The sequence below is a fragment of the Chlorocebus sabaeus genome, chromosome 4 (genome assembly GCF_047675955.1).
Source record: "Chlorocebus sabaeus isolate Y175 chromosome 4, mChlSab1.0.hap1, whole genome shotgun sequence".
In the NCBI taxonomy this organism is placed as follows: domain Eukaryota; kingdom Metazoa; phylum Chordata; class Mammalia; order Primates; family Cercopithecidae; genus Chlorocebus; species Chlorocebus sabaeus.
In genome coordinates, this window is record NC_132907.1 from 47,617,516 (window position 1) to 47,643,727 (window position 26,212).

The window sequence follows — 26,212 nt, forward strand, 5'->3', positions numbered from 1 at the left end:
CGTTCAAAACTGGAAAGAAGCTTTCTGAGAAACTGCTCTGTGTTTTCTTAATTCATCTCACAGATTTACATCTTTCCCTTCAAGAAGCCTTTCGCTGAGGCTGTTCTTGTGGAATTGGCAAAGGGATATTTGGAAGACCATAGAGGGCTATGGTGAAAAAGGAAATATCTTCCGTTCAAAACTGGAAAGAAGCTTTCTGAGAAACTGCTCTGTGTTCTGTTAATTCATCTCACATAGTTACATCTTTCCCTTCAAGAAGCCTTTCGCTAAGGCTGTTCTTGTGGTATTCGCAAAGGGATATTTGGAAGCCCATAGAGGGCTATGGTGAAAAAGGAAATATCTTCCGTTCAAAACTGGAAAGAAGATTTCTGAGAAGCTGTTCTGTGTTCTGTTAATTCATCTCACAGAGTTACATCTTTCCCTTCAAGAAGACTTTCGCTAAGGGTGTTCTTGTGGAACTGGCAAAGGGATATTTGGAAGCCCATAGAGGGCTACAGTGAAAAAGGAATTATCTTCCGTTCAAAACTGGAAAGAAGCTATCTGAGAAACTGGTCTGTGTTCTGTTAATTCATCTCACAGAGTTACATCTTTCCCTTCAAGAAGCCTTTCGCTAAGGCTGTTCTTGTGGAAGTGGCAAAGGGATATTTGGAAGCCCATAGAGGGCTATGGTGAGAAAGGAAATTTCTTCCGTTCAAAACTGGAAAGAAGCTTTCTGAGAAACTGCTCTGTGTTCTGTTAATTCATCTCACAGAGTTACATCTTTCCCTTCAAGAAGCCTTTCGCTGAGTCTGTTCTTGTGGAATTGGCAAAGGGATATTTGGAAGCCCATAGAGGGCTATGGTGAAAAAGGAAATATCTTCCGTTCAAAACTGGAAAGAAGCTTTCTGAGAAACTGCTCTGTGTTCTGTTAATTCATCTCACAGAGTTACATCTTTCCCTTCAAGAAGCCTTTCGCTAAGGCTGTTCTTGTGTTATTCGTAAAGGGATATTTGGAAGCCCATAGAGGGCTATGGTGAAAAAGGAAATATCTTCCGTTCAAAACTGGAAAGAAGATTTCTGAGAAACTGCTCTGTGTTCTGTTAATTCATCTCACAGAGTTATATCTTTCCCTTCAAGAAGCCTTTTGCTAAGGGTGTTCTTGTGGAACTGGCAAAGGGATATTTGGAAGCCCATAGAGGGCTACAGTGAAAAAGGAAATATCTTCCGTTCAAAACTGGAAAGAAGCTTTCTGAGAAACTGCTCTCTGTTCTGTTAATTCATCTTACAGAGTTACATCTTTCCCTTCAGGAAGCCTTTCGCTAAGGCTGTTCTTGTGGAAGTGGCAAAGGGATATTTGGAAGCCCATAGAGGCCTATGGTGAGAAAGGAAATTTCTTCCGTTCAAAACTGGAAAGAAGCTTTCTGAGAAACTGCTCTGTGTTCTTTTAATTCATCTCACAGAGTTACATCTTTCCCTTCAAGAAGCCTTTCGCTAAGGCTGTTCTTGTGGAATTGGCAAAGGGATATTTGGAAGCCCATAGAGGGCTATGGTGAAAAAGAAATATCTTCCGTTCAAAACCGGAAAGAAGCTCTGAGAAAATTCTCTGTGTTCTGTTAATTCATCTCACAAAGTTACATGTTTCCCTTCAGGAAGCCTTTCGGTAAGACTGTTCTTGTGGAATTGGCAAAGGGATATTTGGAAGCTTGTAGAGGGCTATGGTGAAAAAGGAAATATCTTCTGTTCAAAACTGGAAAGAAGCTTTCTGAGAAACTGCTCTGTGTTCTGTTAATTCATCTCACAGAGTTACATCTTTCCCTTCAAGAAGCCTTTCGCTAAGGCTATTCTTGTGGAATTGGCAAAGGGATATTTGGAAGCCCATAGAGGGCTATGGTGAAAAAGGAAATATCTTCCGTTCAAAACTGAAAGAAGCTTTCTGAGAAACTGCTCTGTGTTTTCTTAATTCATCTCACAGAGTTACATCTTTCCCTTCAAGAAGCCTTTCGCTGAGGCTGTTCTTGTGGAATTGGCAAAGGGATATTTGGAAGCCCATAGAGGGCTATGGTGAAAAAGGAAATATCTTCCGTTCAAAACTGGAAAGAAGCTTTCTGAGAAACTGCTCTGTGTTTTCTTAATTCATCTCACAGATTTACATCTTTCCCTTCAAGAAGCCTTTCGCTGAGGCTGTTCTTGTGGAATTGGCAAAGGGATATTTGGAAGCCCATAGAGGGCTATGGTGAAAAAGGAAATATCTTCCGTTCAAAACTGGAAAGAAGCTTTCTGAGAAACTGCTCTGTGTTCTGTTAATTCATCTCACAGAGTTACATATTTCCCTTCAAGAAGCCTTTCGCTAAGGCTGTTCTTGTGGTATTCGCAAAGGGATATTTGGAAGCCCATAGAGGGCTATGGTGAAAAAGGAAATATCTTCCGTTCAAAACTGGAAAGAAGATTTCTGAGAAGCTGTTCTGTGTTCTGTTAATTCATCTCACAGAGTTACATCTTTCCCTTCAAGAAGACTTTCGCTAAGGGTGTTCTTGTGGAACTGGCAAAGGGATATTTGGAAGCCCATAGAGGGCTACAGTGAAAAAGGAATTATCTTCCGTTCAAAACTGGAAAGAAGCTATCTGAGAAACTGCTCTGTGTTCTGTTAATTCATCTCACAGAGTTACATCTTTCCCTTCAAGAAGCCTTTCGCTAAGGCTGTTCTTGTGGAAGTGGCAAAGGGATATTTGGAAGCCCATAGAGGGCTATGTTGAGAAAGGAAATTTCTTCCGTTCAAAACTGGAAAGAAGCTTTCTGAGAAACTGCTCTGTGTTCTGTTAATTCATCTCACAGAGTTACATCTTTCCCTTCAAGAAGCCTTTCGCTGAGTCTGTTCTTGTGGAATTGGCAAAGGGATATTTGGAAGCCCATAGAGGGCTATGGTGAAAAAGGAAATATCTTCCGTTCAAAACTGGAAAGAAGCTTTCTGAGAAACTGCTCTGTGTTCTGTTAATTCATCTCACCGAGTTACATCTTTCCCTTCAAGAAGCCTTTCGCTAAGGCTGTTCTTGTGGTATCCGTAAAGGGATATTTGGAAGCCCATAGAGGGCTATGGTGAAAAAGGAAATATCTTCCGTTCAAAACTGGAAAGAAGATTTCTGAGAAACTGCTCTGTGTTCTGTTAATTCATCTCACAGAGTTACATCTTTCCCTTCAAGAAGCCTTTCGCTAAGGGTGTTCTTGTGGAACTGGAAAAGGGATATTTGGAAGCCCATAGAGGGCTACAGTGAAAAAGGAAATATCTTCCGTTCAAAACTGGAAAGAAGCTTTCTGAGAAACTGCTCTCTGTTCTGTTAATTCATCTTACAGAGTTACATCTTTCCCTTCAGGAAGCCTTTCCCTAAGGCTGTTCTTGTGGAAGTGGCAAAGGGATATTTGGAAGCCCATAGAGGCCTATGGTGAGAAAGGAAATTTCTTCCGTTCAAAACTGGAAAGAAGCTTTCTGAGAAACTGCTCTGTGTTCTTTTAATTCATCTCACAGAGTTACATCTTTCCCTTCAAGAAGCCTTTCGCTAAGGCTGTTCTTGGGGAATTGGCAAAGGGTTATTGGAAGCCCATAGAGGGCTATGGTGAAAAAGAAATATCTTCCGTTCAAAACTGGAAAGAAGCTCTGAGAAAATTCTCTGTGTTCTGTTAATTCATCTCACAAAGTTACATGTTTCCCTTCAGGAAGCCTTTCGGTAAGACTGTTCTTGTGGAATTGGCAAAGGGATATTTGGAAGCTTGTAGAGGGCTATGGTGAAAAAGGAATTATCTTCTGTTCAAAACTGGAAAGAAGCTTTCTGAGAAACTGCTCTGTGTTCTGTTAATTCATCTCACAGAGTTACATCTTTCCCTTCAAGAAGCCTTTCGCTAAGGCTATTCTTGTGGAATTGGCAAAGGGATATATGGAAGCCCATAGAGGGCTATGGTGAAAAAGGAAATATCTTCCGTTCAAAACTGGAAAGAAGCTTTCTGAGAAACTGCTCTGTGTTTTCTTAATTCATCTCACAGAGTTACATCTTTCCCTTCAAGAAGCCTTTCGCTGAGGCTGTTCTTGTGAAATTGGCAAAGGGATATTTGGAAGCCCATAGAGGGCTATGGTGAAAAAGGAAATATCTTCCGTTCAAAACTGGAAAGAAGCTTTCTGAGAAACTGCTCTGTGTTCTGTTAATTCATCTCACAGAGTTACATCTTTCCCTTCAAAAAGCCTTTCGCTAAGGCTGTCTTGTGGTATTCGCAAAGGGATATTTGGAAGCCCATAGAGGGCTATGGTGAAAAAGGAAATATCTTCCGTTAAATAATGGAAAGAAGCTCTGAGAAAATTCTCTGTGTTCTGTTAATTCATCTCACAGCGTTACATCTTTCCCTTCAAGAAGCCTTTCGGTAAGACTGTTCTTGTGGAATTGGCAAAGGGATATTTGGAAGCCCGTAGAGGGCTATGGTGAAAAAGGAAATGTCTTCCGTTCTAAACTGGAAAGAAGCTTTCTGAGAAACTGCTCTGTGTTCTGTTAATTCATCACACAGAGTTACATCTTTCCTTTCAAGAAGCCTTTCGCTAAGGCTGTTCTTGTGGAATTGGCAAAGGGATATTTGGAAGCCCATAGAGGGCTATGGTGAAAAATTAAATATCTTCCGTTCAAAACTGGAAAGAAACTTTCTGAGAAACTGCTCTGTGTTCTGTTAATTCATCTCACAGAGTTACATCTTTCCCTTCAAGAAGCCTTTCGCTAAGGCTATTCTGGTGGAATTGGCAAAGGGATATTTGGAAGCCCATAGAGGGCTATTTTGAAAAAGGAAATATCTTCCGTTCAAAACTGGAAAGAAGCTTTCTGAGAAACTGCTCTGTGTTCTGTGAATTAATCTCACAGAGTTACATCTTTCCCTTCAAGAAGCCTTTCGCTGTGTCTGGTCTTGTGGAATAGGCAAAGGGATATTTGGAAGCCCATACAGGGCTATGGTGAAAAAGGAAATATCTTCCGTTCAAAACTGGAAAGAAGCTTTCTGAGAAACTGCTCTGTGTTCTGTTAATTCATCTCACAGAGTTACATCTTTCCCTTCAAGAAGCCTTTCGCTAAGGCTGTTCTTGTGGTATTCGTAAAGGGATATTTGGAAGCCCATAGAGGGATATGGTGAAAAAGGAAATATCTTCCGTTCAAAACTGGAAAGAAGATTTCTGAGAAACTGCTCTGTGTTCTGTTAATTCATTTCACAGAGTTACATCTTTCCCTTCAAGAAGCCTTTCGCTAAGGGTGTTCTTGTGGAACTGGCAAAGGGATATTTGGAAGCCCATAGAGGGCTACAGTGAAAAAGGAAATATCTTCCGTTCAAAACTGGAAAGAAGCTTTCTGAGAAACTGCTCTGTGTTCTGTTAATTCATCTTACAGAGTTACATCTTTCCCTTCAGGAAGCCTTTCGCTAAGGCTGTTCTTGTGGAAGTGGCAAAGGGATATTTGGAAGCCCATAGAGGCGTATGGTGAGAAAGGAAATTTCTTCCGTTCAACACTGGAAAGAAGCTTTCTGAGAAACTGCTCTGTGTTCTGTAAATTCATCTCACAGAGTTACATCTTTCCCTTCATGAAGCCTTTCGCTAAGGCTGTTCTTGTGGAATTGGCAAAGGGATATTTAGAAGTCCATAGAGGGCTATGGTGAAAAAGGAAATATTTTCCGTTCAAAATTGGAAAGAAGCTTTCTGAGAAACTGCTCTGTGTTCTTTTAATTCATCTCACAGAGTTACATCTTTCCCTTCAAGAAGCCTTTGGCTAAGGCTGTTCTTGTGGAATTGGCAAAGGGATATTTGGAAGCCCATAGAGGGCTATGGTGAAAAAGGAAATATCTTCCGTTGAAAACTGGAAAGAAGCTCTGAGAAAATTCTCTGTGTTCTGTTAATTCATCTCACAGAGTTACATCTTTCCCTTCAAGAAGCCTTTCGCTAAGGGTGTTCTTGTGGAACTGGCAAAGGGATATTTGGAAGCCCATAGAGGGCTACAGTGAAAAAGGAAATATCTTCCGTTCAAAACTGGAAAGAAGCTTTCTGAGAAACTGCTCTCTGTTCTGTTAATTCATCTTACAGAGTTACATCTTTCCCTTCAGGAAGCCTTTCGCTAAGGCTGTTCTTGTGGAAGTGGCAAAGGGATATTTGGAAGCCCATAGAGGCCTATGGTGAGAAAGGAAATATCTTCCGTTCAAAACTGGAAAGAAGCTTTCTGAGAAACTGCTCTGTGTTCTTTTAATTCATCTCACAGAGTTACATCTTTCCCTTCAAGAAGCCTTTCGCTAAGGCTGTTCTTGTGGAATTGGCAAAGGGATATTTGGAAGCCCATAGAGGGCTATGGTGAAAAAGAAATATCTTCCGTTCAAAACTGGAAAGAAGCTCTGAGAAAATTCTCTGTGTTCTGTTAATTCATCTCACAAAGTTACATGTTTCCCTTCAGGAAGCCTTTCGGTAAGACTGTTCTTGTGGAATTGGCAAAGGGATATTTGGAAGCTTGTAGAGGGCTATGGTGAAAAAGGAAATATCTTCTGTTCAAAACTGGAAAGAAGCTTTCTGAGAAACTGCTCTGTGTTCTGTTAATTCATCTCACAGAGTTACATCTTTCCCTTCAAGAACCCTTTCGCTGAGGCTGTTTTTTTGGAATTGGCAAAGGGATATTTGGAAGCCCATAGAGGGGTATGGTGAAAAAGGAAATATCTTCCGTTCAAAACTGGAAAGAAACTTTCTGAGAAACTGCTCTGTGTTCTGTTAATTCATCTCACAGAGTTACATCTTTCCCTTCAAGAAGCCTTTCGTTAAGGCTGTTCTTGTGCAATTGGCAAAGGGATATTTGGAAGCCCATAGAGGGCTATGGTGAAAAAGGAAATATCTTCCCTTCAAAACTGGAAAGAAGCTTTCTGAGAAACTGCTCTGTGTTCTGTTAATTCATCTCACAGAGTTACATCTTTCCTTTCAAGAAGCCTTTCGTTAAGGCTGTTCTTTTGGAATTGGCAAAGGGATATTTGGAAGCCCATAGAGGGCTATGGTGAAAAAGGAAATATCTTCCGTTCAAAACTGGAAAGATGCTTTCTGTGAAACTGCTCTGTGTTCTGTTAATACATCTCACAGAGTTACATCTTTCCCTTCAAGAAGCCTTTCGCTAAGGCTGTTCTTGTGGAATTGGCAAAGGGATATCTGGACGCCCATAGATGTCAACGGTGAAAAAGGAAATATCTTCCGTTCAAAACTGGAAAGAAGCTTTCTGAGAAACTGCTCTGTGTTCTGTTAATTCATCTCACAGAGTTACATCTTTTCCTTCAAGAAGCCTTTCGCTAAGGCTGTTCTTGTGGAATTGGTAAAGGGATATTTGGAAGCCCATAGAGGGCTATGGTGAAAAAAGAAATATCTTCCGTTGAAAACCGGAAAGAAGCTTTCTGAGAAACTGCTCTGCGTTCTGTAAATTCATCTCACAGAGCTACATCTTTCCCTTCAAGAAGCCTTTCGCTAAGGCTGTTCTTGTGGAACTGGCAAAGGGATATTTGGAAGCCCATAGAGGGATATGGTGAAAAAGGAAATATCTTCCGTTCAAAACTGGAAAGAAGATTTCGGAGAAACTGCTCTGTGTTCTGTTAATTCATCTCACAGAGTTACATCTTTCCCTTCAAGAAGCCTGTTTCTAATTCTGTTCTTGTGGAATTGGCAAAGGGATATTTGGAAGCCCATAGAGGGCTATGGTGAAAAAGGAAATATCTTCCGTTCAAAACTGGAAAGAAGCTTTCTGAGAAACTGCTCTGCGTTCTGTAAATTCATCTCACAGAGTTACATCTTTCCCTTCAAGAAGCCTTTCGCTAAGGCTCTTCTTGTGGAATTGGCAAAGGGATTTTTGGAAGCCCATAGAGGGCTATTGTGAAAAAGGAAATATCTTCCGTTAAATACTGGAAAGAAGCTCTGAGAAAATTCTCTGTGTTCTGTTAATTCATCTCACAGTGTTACATCTTTCCCTTTAAGAAGCCTTTCGGTAAGACTGTTCTTGTGGAATTGGCAAAGGGATATTTGGAAGCCCGTAGAGGGCTATGGTGAAAAAGGAAATATCTTCCGTTCAAAACTGGAAAGAAGCTTTCTGAGAAACTGCTCTGTGTTCTGTTAATTCATCTCACAGAGTTACATCTTTCCTTTCAAGAAGCCTTTCGCTAAGGCTGTTCTTGTGGAATTGGCAAAGGGATATTTGGAAGCCCATAGAGAGCTATGGTGAAAAATTAAATATCTTCCGTTCAAAACTGGAAAGAAACTTTCTGAGAAACTGCTCTGTGTTCTGTTAATTCATCTCACAGAGTTACATCTTTCCCTTCAAGAAGCCTTTCGCTAAGGCTATTCTGGTGGAATTGGCAAAGGGATATTTGGAAGCCCATAGAGGGCTATTTTGAAAAAGGAAATATCTTCCGTTCAAAACTGGAAAGAAGCTTTCTGAGAAACTGCTCTGTGTTCTGTGAATTCATCTCACAGAGTTACATCTTTCCCTTCAAGAAGCCTTTCGCTGAGTCTGGTCTTGTGGAATTGGCAAAGGGATATTTGGAAGCCCATACAGGGCTATGGTGAAAAAGGAAATATCTTCCGTTCAAAACTGGAAAGAAGCTTTCTGAGAAACTGCTCTGTGTTCTGTTAATTCATCTCACAGAGTTACATCTTTCCCTTCAAGAAGACTTTCGCTAAGGCTGTTCTTGTGGAAGTGGCAAAGGGATATTTGGAAGCCCATAGAGGGCTATGGTGAGAAAGGAAATTTCTTCCGTTCAAAACTGGAAAGAAGCTTTCTGAGAAACTGCTCTGTGTTCTGTTAATTCATCTCACAGAGTTACATATTTCCCTTCAAGAAGCCTTTCGCTGAGGCTGTTTTTTTGGAATTGGCAAAGGGATATTTGGAAGCCCATAGAGGGCTATGGTGAAAAAGGAAATATCTTCCGTTCAAAACTGGAAAGAAGCTTTCTGAGAAACTGCTCTGTGTTCTGTTAATTCATCTCACAGAGTTACATCTTTCCCTTCAAGAAGCCTTTCGTTAAGGCTGTTCTTGTGCAATTGGCAAAGGGATATTTGGAAGCCCATAGAGGGCTATGGTGAAAAAGGAAATATCTTCCCTTCAAAACTGGAAAGAAGCTTTCTGAGAAACTGCTCTGTGTTCTGTTAATTCATCTCACAGAGTTACATCTTTCCCTTCAAGAAGCCTTTCGTTAAGGCTGTTCTTTTGGAATTGGCAAAGGGATATTTGGAAGCCCATAGAGGGCTATGGTGAAAAAGGAAATATCTTCCGTTCAAAACTGGAAAGATGCTTTTGTGAAACTGCTCTGTGTTCTGTTAATACATCTCACAGAGTTACATCTTTCCCTTCAAGAAGCCTTTCGCTTATTCTGTTCTTGTGGAATTGGCAAAGGGATATTTGGAAGCCCATAGAGGGATAAGGTGATAAAGGAAATATCTTCTGTTCAAAACTGGAAAGAAGCTTTCTGAGAAACTGCTCTGTGTTCTGTTAATTCATCTCACAGAGTTACATCTTTTCCTTCAAGAAGCCTTTCTCTAAGGCTGTTCTTGTGGAATTGGTAAAGGGATATTTGGAAGCCCATAGAGGGCTATGGTGAAAAAAGAAATATCTTCCGTTGAAAACCGGAAAGAAGCTTTCTGAGAAACTGCTCTGCGTTCTGTAAATTCATCTCACAGAGCTACATCTTTCCCTTCAAGGAGCCTTTCGCTAAGGCTGTTCTTGTGGAACTGGCAAAGGGATATTTGGAAGCCCATAGAGGGCTATGGTGAAAAAGGAAATATCTTCCGTTCAAAACTGGAAAGAAGATTTCGGAGAAACTGCTCTGTGTTCTGTTAATTCATCTCACAGAGTTACATCTTTCCCTTCAAGAAGCCTGTTTCTAATTCTGTTCTTGTGGAATTGGCAAAGGGATATTTGGAAGCCCATAGAGGGCTATGGTGAAAAAAGAAATATCTTCCCTTCAAAACCGGAAAGAAGCTTTCTTAGAAACTGCTCTGTGTTCTGTTAATTCATCTCACAGAGCTACATCTTTCCCTTCATGAACCCTTTCGCTAAGGCTGTTCTTGTGGAATTGGCAAAGGGATATTTGGAAGCCCATAGAGGGCTATGGTGAAAAAGGAAATATCTTCCGTTCAAAACTGGAAAGAAGCTTTCTGAGAAACTGCTCTGTGTTCTGTTAATTCATCTCACAAAGTTACATCTTTCCCTTCAAGAAGCCTTTCGCTAAGGCTCTTCTTGTGGAATTGGCAAAGGGATATTTGGAAGCCCATAGAGGGCTATTGTGAAAAAGGAAATATCTTCCGTTAAATACTGGAAAGAAGCTCTGAGAAAATTCTCTGTGTTCTGTTAATTCATCTCACAGTGTTACATCTTTCCCTTCAAGAAGCCTTTCGGTAAGACTGTTCTTGTGGAATTGGCAAAGGGATATTTGGAAGCCCGTAGAGGGCTATGATGAAAAAAGAAATATCTTCCGTTCTAAACTGGAAAGAAGCTTTCTGAGAAACTGCTCTGTGTTCTGTTAATTCATCTCACAGAGTTACATCTTTCCCTTCAAGAAGCCTTTCGCTAAGGCTGTTCTTGTGGAATTGGCAAAGGGATATTTGGAAGCCCATAGAGGGCTATGGTGAAAAATTAAATATCTTCCGTTCAAAACTGGAAAGAAACATTCTGAGAAACTGCTCTGTGTTCTGTTAATTCATCTCACAGAGTTACATCTTTCCCTTCAACAAGCCTTTCGCTAAGGCTATTCTTGTGGAATTGGCAAAGGGATATTTGGAAGCCCATAGAGGGCTATTTTGAAAAAGGAAATATCTTCCGTTCAAAACTGGAAAGAAGCTTTCTGAGAAACTGCTCTGTGTTCTGTTAATTCATTTCACAGAGTTACATCTTTCCCTTCAAGAAGCCTTTCGTTAAGGGTGTTCTTGTGGAACTGGCAAAGGGATATTTGGAAGCCCATAGAGGGCTACAGTGAAAAAGGAAATATCTTCCGTTCAAAACTGGAAAGAAGCTTTCTGAGAAACTGCTCTGTGTTCCGTTAATTCATCTTACAGAGTTACATCTTTCCCTTCAGGAAGCCTTTCGCTAAGGCTGTTCTTGTGGAAGTGGCAAAGGTATATTTGGAAGCCCATAGAGGCGTATGGTGAGAAAGGAAATTTCTTCCGTTCAACACTGGAAAGAAGCTTTCTGAGAAACTGCTCTGTGTTCTGTAAATTCATCTCACAGAGTTACATCTTTCCCTTCATGAAGCCTTTCGCTAAGGCTGTTCTTGTGGAATTGGCAAAGGGATATTTAGAAGTCCATAGAGGGCTATGGTGAAAAAGGAAATATCTTCCGTTCAAAATTGGAAAGAAGCTTTCTGAGAAACTGCTCTGTGTTCTTTTAATTCATCTCACAGAGTTACCTCTTTCCCTTCAAGAAGCCTTTCGCTAAGGCTGTTCTTGTGGAATTGGCAAAGGGATATTTGGAAGCACATAGAGGGCTATGGTGAAAAAGGAAATATCTTCCGTTGAAAACTGGAAAGAAGCTCTGAGAAAATTCTCTGTGTTCTGTTAATTCATCTCACAGAGTTACATATTTCCCTTCAGGAAGCCTTTCGGTAAGACTGTTCTTGTGGATTTGGCAAAGGGATATTTGGAAGCCCGTAGAGGGCTATGGTGAAAAAGGAAATATCTTCCGTTCTAAACAGGAAAGAAGCTTTCTGAGAAACTGCTCTGTGTTCTGTTAATTCATCTCACAGAGTTACATCTTTCCCTTCAAGAAGCCTTTCCCTAAGGCTGTTCTTCTGGAATTGGCAAAGGGATATTTGGAAGCCCATAGAGGGCTATGGTGATAAAGGAAATATCTTCCGTTCAAAACTGGAAAGAAGCTTTCTGAGAAACTGCTCTGTGTTCTGTTAATTCATCTCACAGAGTTACATCTTTCCCTTCAAGAAGCCTTTCGCTAAGGGTGTTCTTGTGGAACTGGCAAAGGGATATTTGGAAGCCCATAGAGGGCTATGGTGAAAAAAGAAATATCTTCCGTTCAAAACCGGAAAGAAGCTTTCTGAGAAACTGCTCTGCGTTCTGTTAATTCATCTCACAGAGCTACATCTTTCCCTTCAAGAAGCCTTTCGCTAAGGCTGTTCTTGTGGAATTGGCAAAGGGATATTTGGAAGCCCATAGAGGGCTATGGTGAAAAAGGAAATATCTTCCGTTCAAAACTGGAAAGAAGATTTCGGAGAAACTGCTCTGTGTTCTGTTAATTCATCTCACAGAGTTACATCTTTCCCTTCAAGAAACCTGTCGCTAAGGCTGTTCTTGTGGAATTGTCAAAGGGATATTTGGAAGCCCATAGAGGGCTATGGTTAAAAAAGAAATATCTTCCGTTCAAAACCGGAAAGAAGCTTTCTGAGAAACTGCTCTGTGTTCTGTTAATTCATCTCACAGAGCTACATCTTTCCCTTCATGAACCCTTTCGCTAAGGCTGTTCTTGTGGAATTGGCAAAGGGATATTTGGAAGCCCATAGAGGGCTATGGTGAAATTAGAAATATCTTCCGTTCAAAACTGGAAAGAAGCTTTGTGAGAAACTGCTCTGTGTTCTGTTAATTCATCTCACAGAGTTACATCTTTCCCTTCAAGAAGCCTTTCGCTAAGGCTGTTCTTGTGGAATTGGCAAAGGGATATTTGGAAGCCCATGGAGGGCTATGGTGAAAAAGGAAATATCTTCCCTTCAAAACTGGAAAGAAGCTTTCTCAGAAACTGCTCTGTGTTCTGTTAATTTATCTCACAGAGTTACATCTTTCCCTTCAAGAAGCCGTTCGCTAAGGCTGTTCTTGTGGAATTGTCAAAGGGATATTTGGAAGCCCGTAGAGGGCTATGGTGAAAAAGAAATATCTTCCGTTCAAAATTGGAAAGAAGCTCTTAGAAAATTCTCTGTGTTCTGTTAATTCATCTCACAGAGTTACATCTTTCCCTTCAAGAAGCCTTTCGCTAAGGCTGTTCTTGTGAAATTGGCAAAGGGATATTTGGAAGCCCATAGAGGGCTATGGTGAAACGGGAAATTTCTTCCGTTCAAAACTGGAAAGAAGCTTTCTGAGAAACTGCTCTGTGTTCTGTTAATTCATCTCACAGCGTTACATCTTTCCCTTCAAGAAGCCTTTCGCTGAGGCTGTTCTTGTGGAATTGGCAAAGGGATATTTGGAAGCCCATAGAGGGCTATGGTGAAAAAGGAAATATCTTCCGTTCAAAACTGGAAAGAAGCTTTCTGAGAAACTGCTCTGTGTTCTGTTAATTCATCTCACAGAGTTACATGTTTCCCTTCAAGAAGCCTTTCGCTAAGGCTGTTCTTGTGGTATTCGCAAAGGGATATTTGGAAGCCCATAGAGGGCTATGGTGAAAAAGGAAATATCTTCCGTTCAAAACTGGAAAGAAGATTTCTGAGAAACTGCTATGTGTTCTGTTAATTCATCTCACAGAGTTACATCTTTCCCTTCAAGAAGCCTTTCGCTAAGGGTGTTCTTGTGGAACTGGCAAAGGGATATTTGGAAGCCCATAGAGGGCTACAGTGAAAAAGGAATTATCTTCGGTCCAAAACTGGAAAGAAGCTTTCTAAGAAACTGCTCTGTGTTCTGTTAATTCATCTCACAGAGTTACATCTTTCCCTTCAAGAAGCCTTTCGCTGAGGCTGTTCTTGTGGAATTGGCAAAGGGATATTTGGAAGTCCATAGAGGGCTATGGTGAAAAAGGAAATATCTTCCGTTCAAAACTGGAAAGAAGCTTTCTGAGAAACTGCTCTGTCTTCTGTTAATTCATCTCACAGAGTTACATCTTTCCCTTCAAGAAGCCTTTCGCTAAGACTGTTCTTGTGGTATTCGCAAAGGGATATTTGGAAGCCCATAGAGGGCTATGGTGAAAAAGGAAATATCTTACGTTCAAAACTGGAAAGAAGCTTTCTGAGAAACTGCTCTGTGTTCTGTTAATTCATCTCACAGAGTTACATCTTTCCCTTCAAGAAGCCTTTCGCTAAGGCTCTTCTTGTGGAATTGGCAAAGGGATATTTGGAAGCCCATAGAGGGCTATGGTGAAAAAGGAAATATCTTCCGTTCAAAACTGGAAAGAAGCTTTCTGAGAAACTGCTCTGTGTTCTGTTAATTCATCTCACAGAGTTACATCTTTCCCTTCAAGACGCCTTTCGCTAAGGCTGTTCTTGTGGTATTCGTAAAGGGATATTTGGAAGCCCATAGAGGGCTATGGTGAAAAAGGAAATATCTTCCGTTCAAAACTGGAAAGATGATTTCTGAGAAACTGCTCTGTGTTCTGTTAATTCATCTCACAGAGTTACATCTTTCCCTTCAAGAAGCTTTTCGCTAAGGGTGTTCTTGTGGAACTGGCAAAGGGATATTTGGAAGCCCATAGAGGGCTACAGTGAAAAAGGAAATATCTTCCGTTCAAAACTGGAAAGAAGCTTTCTGAGAAACTGCTCTGTGTTCTGTTAATTCATCTCACAGAGTTACATCTTTCCCTTCAAGAAGCCTTTCGCTAAGGCTGTTCTTGTGGAAGTGGCAAAGGGATATTTGGAAGCCCATAGAGGCCTATGGTGAGAAAGGAAATTTCTTCCGTTCAAAACTGGAAAGAAGCTTTCTGAGAAACTGCTCTGTGTTCTGTAAATTCATCTCACAGAGTTACATCTTTCCCTTCATGAAGCCTTTCGCTAAGGCTGTTCTTGTGGAATTGGCAAAGGGATATTTAGAAGTCCATAGAGGGCTATGGTGAAAAAGGAAATATCTTCCGTTCAAAACTGGAAAGAATCTTTCTGAGAAACTGCTCTGTGTTCTTTTAATTCATCTCACAGAGTTACATCTTTCCCTTCAAGAAGCCTTTCGCTAAGGCTGTTCTTGTGGAATTTTCAAAGGGATATTTGGAAGCGCATAGAGGGCTATGGTGAAAAAGGAAATATCTTCCGTTGAAAACTGGAAAGAAGCTCTGAGAAAATTCTCTGTGTTCTGTTAATTCATCTCACAGAGTTACATATTTCCCTTCAGGAAGCCTTTCGGTAAGACTGTTCTTGTGGAATTGGCAAAGGGATATTTGGAAGCCCGTAGAGGGCTATGGTGAAAAAGGAAATATCTTCCGTTTTAAACAGGAAAGAAGCTTTCTGAGAAACTGCTCTGTGTTCTGTTAATTCATCTCACAGCGTTACATCTTTCCCTTCAAGAAGCCTTTCGGTAAGACTGTTCTTGTGGAATTGGCAAAGGGATATTTGGAAGCTCGTAGAGGGCTATGGTGAAAAAGGAAATATCTTCCGTTCAAAACTGGAAAGAAGCTTTCTGAGAAACTGCTCTGGGTTCTGTTAATTCATCTCACAGAGTTACATCTTTCCCTTCAAGAAGCCTTTCGCTAAGGCTGTTCTTTTGGAATTGGCAAAGGGATATTTGGAAGCCCATAGAGGGCTATGGTGAAAAAGGAAATATCTTCCGTTCAAAACTGGAGAGATGCTTTCTGTGAAACTGCTCTGTGTTCTGTTAATTCATCTCACAGAGTTACATCTTTCCCTTCAAGAAGCCTTTCGCTAAGGGTGTTCTTTTGGAATTGGCAAAGGGATATTTGGAAGCCCATAGAGGGCTATGGTGATAAAGGAAATATCTTCCGTTCAAAACTGGAAAGAAGCTTTCTGAGAAACTGCTCTGTGTTCTGTTAATTCATCTCACAGAGTTACATCTTTCCCTTCAAGAAGCCTTTCGCTAAGGCTGTTCTTGTGGAATTGGCAAAGGGATATTTGGAAGCCCATAGAGGGCTATGGTGAAAAAAGAAATATTTTCCGTTCAAAACCGGAAAGAAGCTTTCTGAGAAACTGCTCTGCGTTCTGTAAATTCATCTCATAGAGCTACATCTTTCCCTTCAAGAAGCCTTTCGCTAAGGCTGTTCTTGTGGAATTGGCAAAGGGATATTTGGAAGCCCATAGAGGGATATGGTGAAAAAGGAAATATCTTCCGTTCAAAACTGGAAAGAAGATTTCGGAGAAACTGCTCTGTGTTCTGTTAATTCATCTCACAGAGTTACATCTTTCCCTTCAAGAAGCCTTTCGCTAAGGCTGTTCTTTTGGAATTGGCAAAGGGATATTTGGAAGCCAATAGAGGGCTATGGTGAAAAAGGAAATATCTTCCGTTGAAAACTGGAAAGAAGCTCTGAGAAAATTCTCTGTGTTCTGTTAATTCATCTCACAGAGTTACATATTTCCCTTCAGGAAGCCTTTCGGTAAGACTGTTCTTGTGGAATTGGCAAAGGGATATTTGGAAGCCCGTAGAGGGCTATGGTGAAAAAGGAAATATCTTCCGTTCTAAACAGGAAAGAAGGTTTCTGAGAAACTGCTCAGTGTTCTGTTAATTCATCTCACAGAGTTACATCTTTCCCTTCAAGAAGCCTTTCGCTGAGGCTGTTCTTGTGGAATTGGCAAAGGGATATTTGGAACCCCTAGAGGGCTATGGTGAAAAAGGAAATATCTTCCGTTCAAAACTGGAAAGATGCTTTCTGTGAAACTGCTCTGTGTTCTGTTAATTCATCTCACAGAGTTACATCTTTCCCTTCAAGAAGCCTTTCGCTAAGGCTGTTCTTTTGGAATTGGCAAAGGGATATTTGGAGGCCCATAGAGGGCTATGTTGATAAAGGAAATATCTTCCGTTCAAAACTGGAAAGAAGCTTTCTGAGAAACTGCTCTGTGTTCTGTTAATTCATCTCACAGAGTTACATCTTTCCCTTCAAGAAGCCTTTCTCTAACGCTGTTCTTGTGGAATTGGCAAAGTGATATTTGGAAGCCCATAGAGGGCTATGGTGAAAAAAGAAATATTTTCCGTTCAAAACCGGAAAGAAGCTTTCTGAGAAACTGCTCTGCGTTCTGTAAATTCATCTCACAGAGTTACATCTTTCCCTTCAAGAAGCCTTTCGCTAAGGCTGTTCTTGTGGAATTGGCAAAGGGATATTTGGAAGCCCATAGAGGGCTATGGTGAAAAAGGAAATATCTTCCCTTCAAAACTGGAAAGAAGCTTTCTCAGAAACTGCTCTGTGTTCTGTTAATTTATCTCACAGAGTTACATCTTTCCCTTCAAGAAGCCTTTCTTTAAGACTGTTCTTGTGGAATTGGCAAAGGGATATTTGGAAGCCCATAGAGGGCTACGGTGAAACAGGAAATTTCTTCCGTTCAAAACTGGAAAGAAGCTTTCTGAGAAACTGCTCTGTGTTCTGTTAATTCATCTCACGGAGTTACATCTTTCCGTTCATGAAGCCTTTCGCTAAGGCTGTTCTTGTGGAATTGGCAAAGGGATATTTAGAAGACCATAGAGGGCTATGGTGAAAAAGGAAATATCTTCCGTTCAAAACTGGAAAGAAGCTTTCTGAGAAACTGCTCTGTGTTCTGTTAATTTATCTCACGGAGTTACATCTTTCCCTTCAAGAAGCCTTTCGCTAAGGCTGTTCTTGTGGAATTGGCAAAGGGATATTTAGAAGCCCATAGAGGGCTATGGTGAAAAAGGAAATATCTTCCGTTCAAAACTGGAAAGAAGCTTTCTGAGAAACTGCTCTGTGTTCTGTTAATTCATCTCACAGAGTTACATCTTTCCCTTCAAGAAGCCTTTCGCTAAGGCTATTCTTGTGGAATTGGCAAAGGGATATTTGGAAGCCCATAGAGGGCTATGGGGAAAAAGGAAATATCTTCTGTTCAAAACTGGAAAGAAGCTCTGAGTAAATTCTCTGTGTTCTGTTAATTCATCTCACAGAGTTACATCGTTCCCTTCAGGAAGCCTTTCGGTAAGACTGTTCTTGTGCAATTGGCAAAGGGATATTTGGAAGCCCGTAGAGGGCTATGGTGAAAAAGGAAATATCTTCCGTTCAAAACTGGAAAGAAGCTTTCTGAGAAACTGCTCTGTGTTCTGTTAATTCACCTCAGAGAGTTACATCTTTCCATTCAAGAAGCCTTTCGCTAAGGCTGTTCTTGTGTTATTCGCAAAGGGATATTTGGAAGCCCCTAGAGGGCTATGGTGAAAAAGGAAATATCTTCCGTTCTAAACTGGAAAGAAGATTTCTGAGAAACTGCTCTGTGTTCTGTTTATTCATCTCACAGAGTTACATCTTTCCCTTCAAGAAGCCTTTCGCTAAGGCTGTTGTTGTGGAACAGGCAAAGGGATATTTGGAAGCCCATGGAGGGCTACGGTGAAAAAGGAATATCTTCCGTTCAAAACTGGGAAGAAGCTTTCTGAGAAACTGCTCTGTGTTCTGTTAATTCATCTCACAGAGTTACATCTTTCCCTTCAAGAAGCCTTTCGCTAAGGGTGTTCTTGTGGAAGTCGCAAAGGGATATTTGGAAGCCCATAGAGGGCTATGGTGAGAACGGAAATTTCTTCCGTTCAATACTGGAAAGAAGCTTTCTGAGAAACTGCTCTGTGTTCTGTTAATTCATCTCACGGAGTTACATCTTTCCGTTCATGAAGCCTTTCGCTAAGGCTGTTCTTGTGGAATTGGCAAAGGGATATTTAGAAGCCCATAGAGGGCTATGGTGAAAGAGGAAATATCTTCCGTTGAAAACTGGAAAGAAGTTTTCTGAGAAACTGCTCTGTGTTCTGTTAATTTATCTCACGGAGTTACATCTTTCCCTTCAAGAAGCCTTTCGCTAAGGCTGTTCTTGTGGAATTGGCAAAGGGTTATTTAGAAGCCCATAGAGGGCTATGGTGAAAAAGGAAATATCTTCCGTTCAAAACTGGAAAGAAGCTTTCTGAGAAACTGCTCTGTGTTCTGTTAATTCATCTCACAGAGTTACATCTTTCCCTTCAAGAAGCCTTTCGCTAAGGCTGTTCTTGTGGAATTGGCAAAGGGATATTTGGAAGCCCATAGAGGGCTATGGTGAAAAAGGAAATATCTTCCGTTCAAAACTGGAAAGAAGCTCTGAGTAAATTCTCTGTGTTCTGTTAATTCATCTCACAGAGTTACATCGTTCCCTTCAGGAAGCCTTTCGGTAAGACTGTTCTTGTGGAATTGGCAAAGGGATATTTGGAAGCCCGTAGAGGGCTATGGTGAAAAAGGAAATATCTTCCGTTCTAAACTGGAAAGAAGCTTTCTGAGAAACTGCTCTGTGTTCTGTTAATTCATCTCACAGAGTTACATGTTTCCCTTCAAGAAGCCTTTCGCTGAGGCTGTTCTTGTGAAATTGGCAAAGGGATATTTGGAAGCCCATAGAGGGCTATGTTGAAAAAGGAAATATCTTCCGTTCAAAACTGTAAAGAAGCTTTCTGAGAAACTGCTCTGTGTTCTGTTAATTCACCTCACAGAGTTACATCTTTCCATTCAAGAAGCCTTTCGCTAAGGCTGTTCTTGTGGAACTGGCAAAGGGATATTTGGAAGCCCATAGAGGGCTACAGTGAAAAAGGAAATATCTTCCGTTCAAAACTGGCAAGAAGCTTTCTGAGAAACTGCTCTGTGTTCTGTTAATTCATCTCACAGAGTTACATCTTTCCCTTCAGCAAGCCTTTCTCTAAGGCTGTTCTTGTGGAAGTCGCAAAGGGATATTTGGAAGCCCATACAGGGCTATGGTGTGAAAGGAAATTTCTTCCGTTCAAAACTGGAAAGATGCTTTCTGAGAAACTGCTCTGTGTTCTGTTATTTTATCTCACAGAATTACATCTTTCCCTTCAAGAAGCCTTTCGCTAAGGCTGTTCTTGTGTTATTCGCAAAGGGATATTTGCAAGCCCATAGAGGGCTATGGTGAAAAAGGAAATATCTTCCGTTCTAAACTGGAAAGAAGATTTCTGAGAAACTGCTCTGTGTTCTGTTAATTCATCTCACAGAGTTACATCTTTCCCTTCAAGAAGCCTTTCGCTAAGGCTGTTGTTGTGGAACAGGCAAAGGGATATTTGGAAGCCCATAGAGGGCTACGGTGAAAAAGGAATATCTTCCGTTCAAAACTGGAAAGAAGCTTTCTGAGAAACTGCTCTGTGTTCTGTTAATTCATCTCACAGAGTTACATCTTTCCCTTCAAGAAGCCTTTCGCTAAGGCTGTTCTTGTGGAAGTCGCAAAGGGATATTTGGAAGCCCATAGAGGGCTATGGTGAGAACGGAAATTTCTTCCGTTCAAAACTGGAAAGAAGCTTTCTGAGAAACTGCTCTGTGTTCTGTTATTTTATCTCACAGAGTTACATCTTTCCCTTCAAGAAGCCTTACGCTAAGGCTGTTCTTGTGGAATTGGCAAAGGGATATTTGTAAGCCCATAGAGGGCTATGGTGAAAAAGAAATATCTTCCGTTCAAAACTGGAAAGAAGCTCTGAGAAAATTCTCTGTGTTCTGTTAATTCATCTCACAGAGTTACACCTTTCCCTTCAGGAAGCCTTTCGGTAATGCTGTTCTTGTGCAATTGGCAAAGGGATATGTGGAAGCTCGTAGAGGGCTATGGTGAAAAAGGAAATATCTTCCGTTCAAAACTGGAAAGAAGCTTTCTGAGAAACTGCTCTGTGTTCTGTTAATTCATCTCACAGAGATACATCTTTCCCTTCAAGGAGTCTCTCGCTGAGGCTGTTCTTGTGGAATTGGCAAAGGGATATTTGGAAGCCCATAGAGGGCTATGGTGAAAAAGGAAATATCTTCCGTTCAAAACTGGAAAGAAGCTTTCTGAGAAACTGCTCTGTGTTCTGTTAATTCATCTCACAGAGTTACATCTTTCCCTTCAAGAAGCCTTTCGCTAAGGCTCTTCTTGTGGAATTGGCAAAGGGATATTTGGAAGCCCATAGAGGGCTATGGTGAAAAAGGAAATATCTTCCGTTCAAAACTGGAAAGAAGCTTTCTGAGAAACTGCTCTGTGTTCTGTTAATTCATCTCACAGAGTTACATCTTTCCCTTCAAGAAGCCTTTCACTAAGGCTGTTCTTGTGGAATTGGCAATGGGATATTTGGAAGCCCATAGAGGGCTATGGTGAAAAAGGAAATATCTTCCGTTTAAAACTGGAAAGAAGCTTTCTGAGAAACTGCTCTGTGTTCTGTTAATTCATCTCACAGAGTTACATCTTTCCCTTCAAGAAGCCTTTCGCTAAGGCTGTTCTTGTGGAATTGGCAAAGGGATATTTGGAAGCCAATAGAGGGCTATGGTGAAAAAGGAAATATCTTCCGTTGAAAACTGGAAAGAAGCTCTGAGAAAATTCTCTGTGTTCTGTTAATTCATCTCACAGAGTTACATATTTCCCTTCAGGAAGCCTTTCGGTAAGACTGTTCTTGTGGAATTGGCAAAGGGATATTTGGAAGCCCGTAGAGGGCTATGGTGAAAAAGGAAATATCTTCCGTTCTAAACAGGAAAGAAGGTTTCTGAGAAACTGCTCAGTGTTCTGTTAATTCATCTCACAGAGTTACATCTTTCCCTTCAAGAAGCCTTTCGCTGAGGCTGTTCTTGTGGAATTGGCAAAGGGATATTTGGAACCCCTAGAAGGCTATGGTGAAAAAGGAAATATCTTCCGTTCAAAACTGGAAAGAAGCTTTCTGAGAAACTGCTTTGTGTTCTGTTAATTCATCTCACAGAGTTACATCTTTCCCTTCAAGAAGCCTTTCGCTAAGGCTTTTCTTGTGGAATTGGCAAAGGGATATTTGGAAGCCCATAGAGGGCTATGGTGAAAAAGGAAATATCTTCCGTTCAAAACTGGAAAGAAGCTCTGAGTAAATTCTCTGTGTTCTGTTAATTCATCTCACAGAGTTACATCGTTCCCTTCAGGAAGCCTTTCGGTAAGACTGTTCTTGTGGAATTGGCAAAGGGATATTTGGAAGCCCGTAGAGGGCTATGGTGAAAAAGGAAATATCTTCCGTTCTAAACTGGAAAGAAGCTTTCTGAGAAACTACTCTGTGTTCTGTTAATTCATCTCACAGAGTTACATCTTTCCCTTCAAGAAGCCTTTCGCTGAGGCTGTTCTTGTGAAATTGGCAAAGGGATATTTGGAAGCCCATAGAGGGCTATGTTGAAAAAGGAAATATCTTCCGTTCAAAACTGTAAAGAAGCTTTCTGAGAAACTGCTCTGTGTTCTGTTAATTCACCTCACAGAGTTACATCTTTCCATTCAAGAAGCCTTTCGCTAAGGCTGTTCTTGTGGAACTGGCAAAGGGATATTTGGAAGCCCATAGAGGGCTACAGTGAAAAAGGAAATATCTTCCGTTCAAAACTGGCAAGAAGCTTTCTGAGAAACTGCTCTGTGTTCTGTTAATTCATCTCACAGAGTTACATCTTTCCCTTCAACAAGCCTTTCGCTAAGGCTGTTCTTGTGGAAGTCGAAAAGGGATATTTGGAAGCCCATAGAGGGCTATGGTGTGAAAGGAAATTTCTTCCGTTCAAAACTGGAAAGATGCTTTCTGAGAAACTGCTCTGTGTTCTGTTATTTTATCTCACAGAATTACATCTTTCCCTTCAAGAAGCCTTTCGCTAAGGCTGTTCTTGTGTTATTCGCAAAGGGATATTTGGAAGCCCCTAGAGGGCTATGGTGAAAAAGGAAATATCTTCCGTTCTAAACTGGAAAGAAGATTTCTGAGAAACTGCTCTGTGTTCTGTTAATTCATCTCACAGAGTTACATCTTTCCCTTCAAGAAGCCTTTCGCTAAGACTGTTGTTGTGGAACAGGCAAAGGGATATTTGGAAGCCCATAGAGGGCTACGGTGAAAAAGGAATATCTTCCGTTCAAAACTGGAAAGAAGCTTTCTGAGAAACTGCTCTGTGTTCTGTTAATTCATCTCACAGAGTTACATCTTTCCCTTCAACAAGCCTTTCGCTAAGGCTGTTCTTGTGGAATTGGCAAAGGGATATTTGTAAGCCCATAGAGGGCTATGGTGAAAAAGAAATATCTTCCGTTCAAAACTGGAAAGAAGCTTTGAGAAAATTCTCTGTGTTCTGTTAATTCATCTCACAGAGTTACACCTTTCCCTTCAGGAAGCCTTTCGGTAATGCTGTTCTTGTGCAATTGGCAAAGGGATATGTGGAAGCTCGTAGAGGGCTATGGTGAAAAAGGAAATATCTTCCGTTCAAAACTGGAAAGAAGCTTTCTGAGAAACTGCTCTGTGTTCTGTTAATTCATCTCACAGAGATACATCTTTCCCTTCAAGGAGTCTCTCGCTGAGGCTGTTCTTGTGGAATTGGCAAAGGGATATTTGGAAGCCCATAGAGGGCTATGGTGAAAAAGGAAATATCTTCCGTTCAAAACTGGAAAGAAGCTTTCTGAGAAACTGCTCTGTGTTCTGTTAATTCATCTCACAGAGTTACATCTTTCCCTTCAAGAAGCCTTTCGCTAAGGCTCTTCTTGTGGAATTGGCAAAGGGATATTTGGAAGCCCATAGAGGGCTATGGTGAAAAAGGAAATATATTCCGTTCAAAACTGGAAAGAAGCTTTCTGAGAAACTGCTCTGTGTTCTGTTAATTCATCTCACAGAGTTACATCTTTCCCTTCAAGAAGCCTTTCACTAAGGCTGTTCTTGTGGAATTGGCAATGGGATATTTGGAAGCCCATAGAGGGCTATGGTGAAAAAGGAAATATCTTCCGTTCAAAACTGGAAAGAAGCTTTCTGAGAAACTACTCTGTGTTCTGTTAATTCATCTCACAGAGTTACATCTTTCCCTTCAAGAAGCCTTTCGCTAAGGCTGTTCTTGTGGAATTGGCAAAGGGATATTTGGAAGCCAATAGAGGGCTATGGTGAAAAAGGAAATATCTTCCGTTGAAAACTGGAAAGAAGCTCTGAGAAAATTCTTGTGTTCTGTTAATTCATCTCACAGAGTTACATATTTCCCTTCAGGAAGCCTTTCGGTAAGACTGTTCTTGTGGAATTGGCAAAGGGATATTTGGAAGCCCGTAGAGGGCTATGGTGAAAAAGGAAATATCTTCCGTTCTAAACAGGAAAGAAGGTTTCTGAGAAACTGCTCAGTGTTCTGTTAATTCATCTCACAGAGTTACATCTTTCCCTTCAAGAAGCCTTTCGCTGAGGCTGTTCTTGTGGAATTGGCAAAGGGATATTTGGAACCCCTAGAGGGCTATGGTGAAAAAGGAAATATCTTCCGTTCAAAACTGGAAAGAAGCTTTCTGAGAAACTGCTCTGTGTTCTGTTAATTCATCTCACAGAGTTACATCTTTCCCTTCAAGAAGCCTTTCGCTAAGGCTGTTCTTGTGGAATTGGCAAAGGGATATTTGGAAGCCCATAGAGGGCTATGGTGAAAAAGGAAATATCTTCCGTTCAAAACTGGAAAGAAGCTCTGAGTAAATTCTCTGTGTTCTGTTAATTCATCTCACAGAGTTACATCGTTCCTTTCAGGAAGCCTTTCGGTAAGACTGTTCTTGTGGAATTGGCAAAGGGATATTTGGAAGCCCGTAGAGGGCTATGGTGAAAAAGGAAATATCTTCCGTTCTAAACTGGAAAGAAGCTTTCTGAGAAACTGCTCTGTGTTCTGTTAATTCATCTCACAGAGTTACATCTTTCCCTTCAAGAAGCCTTTCGCTGAGGCTGTTCTTGTGAAATTGGCAAAGGGATATTTGGAAGCCCATAGAGGGCTATGTTGAAAAAGGAAATATCTTCCGTTCAAAACTGTAAAGAAGCTTTCTGAGAAACTGCTCTGTGTTCTGTTAATTCACCTCACAGAGTTACATCTTTCCATTCAAGAAGCCTTTCGCTAAGGCTGTTCTTGTGGAACTGGCAAAGGGATATTTGGAAGCCCATAGAGGGCTACAGTGAAAAAGGAAATATCTTCCGTTCAAAACTGGCAAGAAGCTTTCTGAGAAACTGCTCTGTGTTCTGTTAATTCATCTCACAGAGTTACATCTTTCCCTTCAACAAGCCTTTCGCTAAGGCTGTTCTTGTGGAAGTCGCAAAGGGATATTTGGAAGCCCATAGAGGGCTACGGTGTGAAAGGAAATTTCTTCCGTTCAAAACTGGAAAGATGCTTTCTGAGAAACTGCTCTGTGTTCTGTTATTTTATCTCACAGAATTACATCTTTCCCTTCAAGAAGCCTTTCGCTAAGGCTGTTCTTGTGTTATTCGCAAAGGGATATTTGGAAGCCCCTAGAGGGCTATGGTGAAAAAGGAAATATCTTCCGTTCTAAACTGGAAAGAAGATTTCTGAGAAACTGCTCTGTGTTCTGTTAATTCATCTGACAGAGTTACATCTTTCCCTTCAAGAAGCCTTTCGCTAAGGCTGTTGTTGTGGAACAGGCAAAGGGATATTTGGAAGCCCATAGAGGGCTACGGTGAAAAAGGAATATCTTCCGTTCAAAACTGGAAAGAAGCTTTCTGAGAAACTGCTCTGTGTTCTGTTAATTCATCTCACAGAGTTACATCTTTCCCTTCAAGAAGCCTTTCGCTAAGGCCGTTCTTGTGGAAGTCGCAAAGGGATATTTGGAAGCCCATAGAGGGCTATGGTGAGAACGGAAATTTCTTCCGTTCAAAACTGGAAAGAAGCTTTCTGAGAAACTGCTCTGTGTTCTGTTATTTTATCTCACAGAGTTACATCTTTCCCTTCAAGAAGCCTTACGCTAAGGCTGTTCTTGTGGAATTGGCAAAGGGATATTTGGAAGACCATAGAGGGCTATGGTGAAAAAGAAATATCTTCCGTTCAAAACTGGAAAGAAGCTCTGAGAAAATTCTCTGTGTTCTGTTAATTCATCTCACAGAGTTACACCTTTCCCTTCAGGAAGCCTTTCGGTAATGCTGTTCTTGTGCAATTGGCAAAGGGATATGTGGAAGCTCGTAGAGGGCTATGGTGAAAAAGGAAATATCTTCCGTTCAAAACTGGAAAGAAGCTTTCTGAGAAACTGCTCTGTGTTCTGTTAATTCATCTCACAGAGATACATCTTTCCCTTCAAGGAGTCTCTCGCTGAGGCTGTTCTTGGGGAATTGGCAAAGGGATATTTGGAAGCCCATAGAGGGCTATGGTGAAAAAGGAAATATCTTCCGTTCAAAACTGGAAAGAAGCTTTCTGAGAAACTGCTCTGTGTTCTGTTAATTCATCTCACAGAGTTACATCTTTCCCTTCAAGAAGCCTTTCGCTAAGGCTCTTCTTGTGGAATTGGCAAAGGGATATTTGGAAGCCCATAGAGGGCTATGGTGAAAAAGGAAGTATCTTCCGTTCAAAACTGGAAAGAAGCTTTCTGAGAAACTGCCCTGTGTTCTGTTAATTCATCTCACAGAGTTACATCTTTCCCTTCAAGAAGCCTTTCACTAAGGCTGTTCTTGTGGAATTGGCAATGGGAT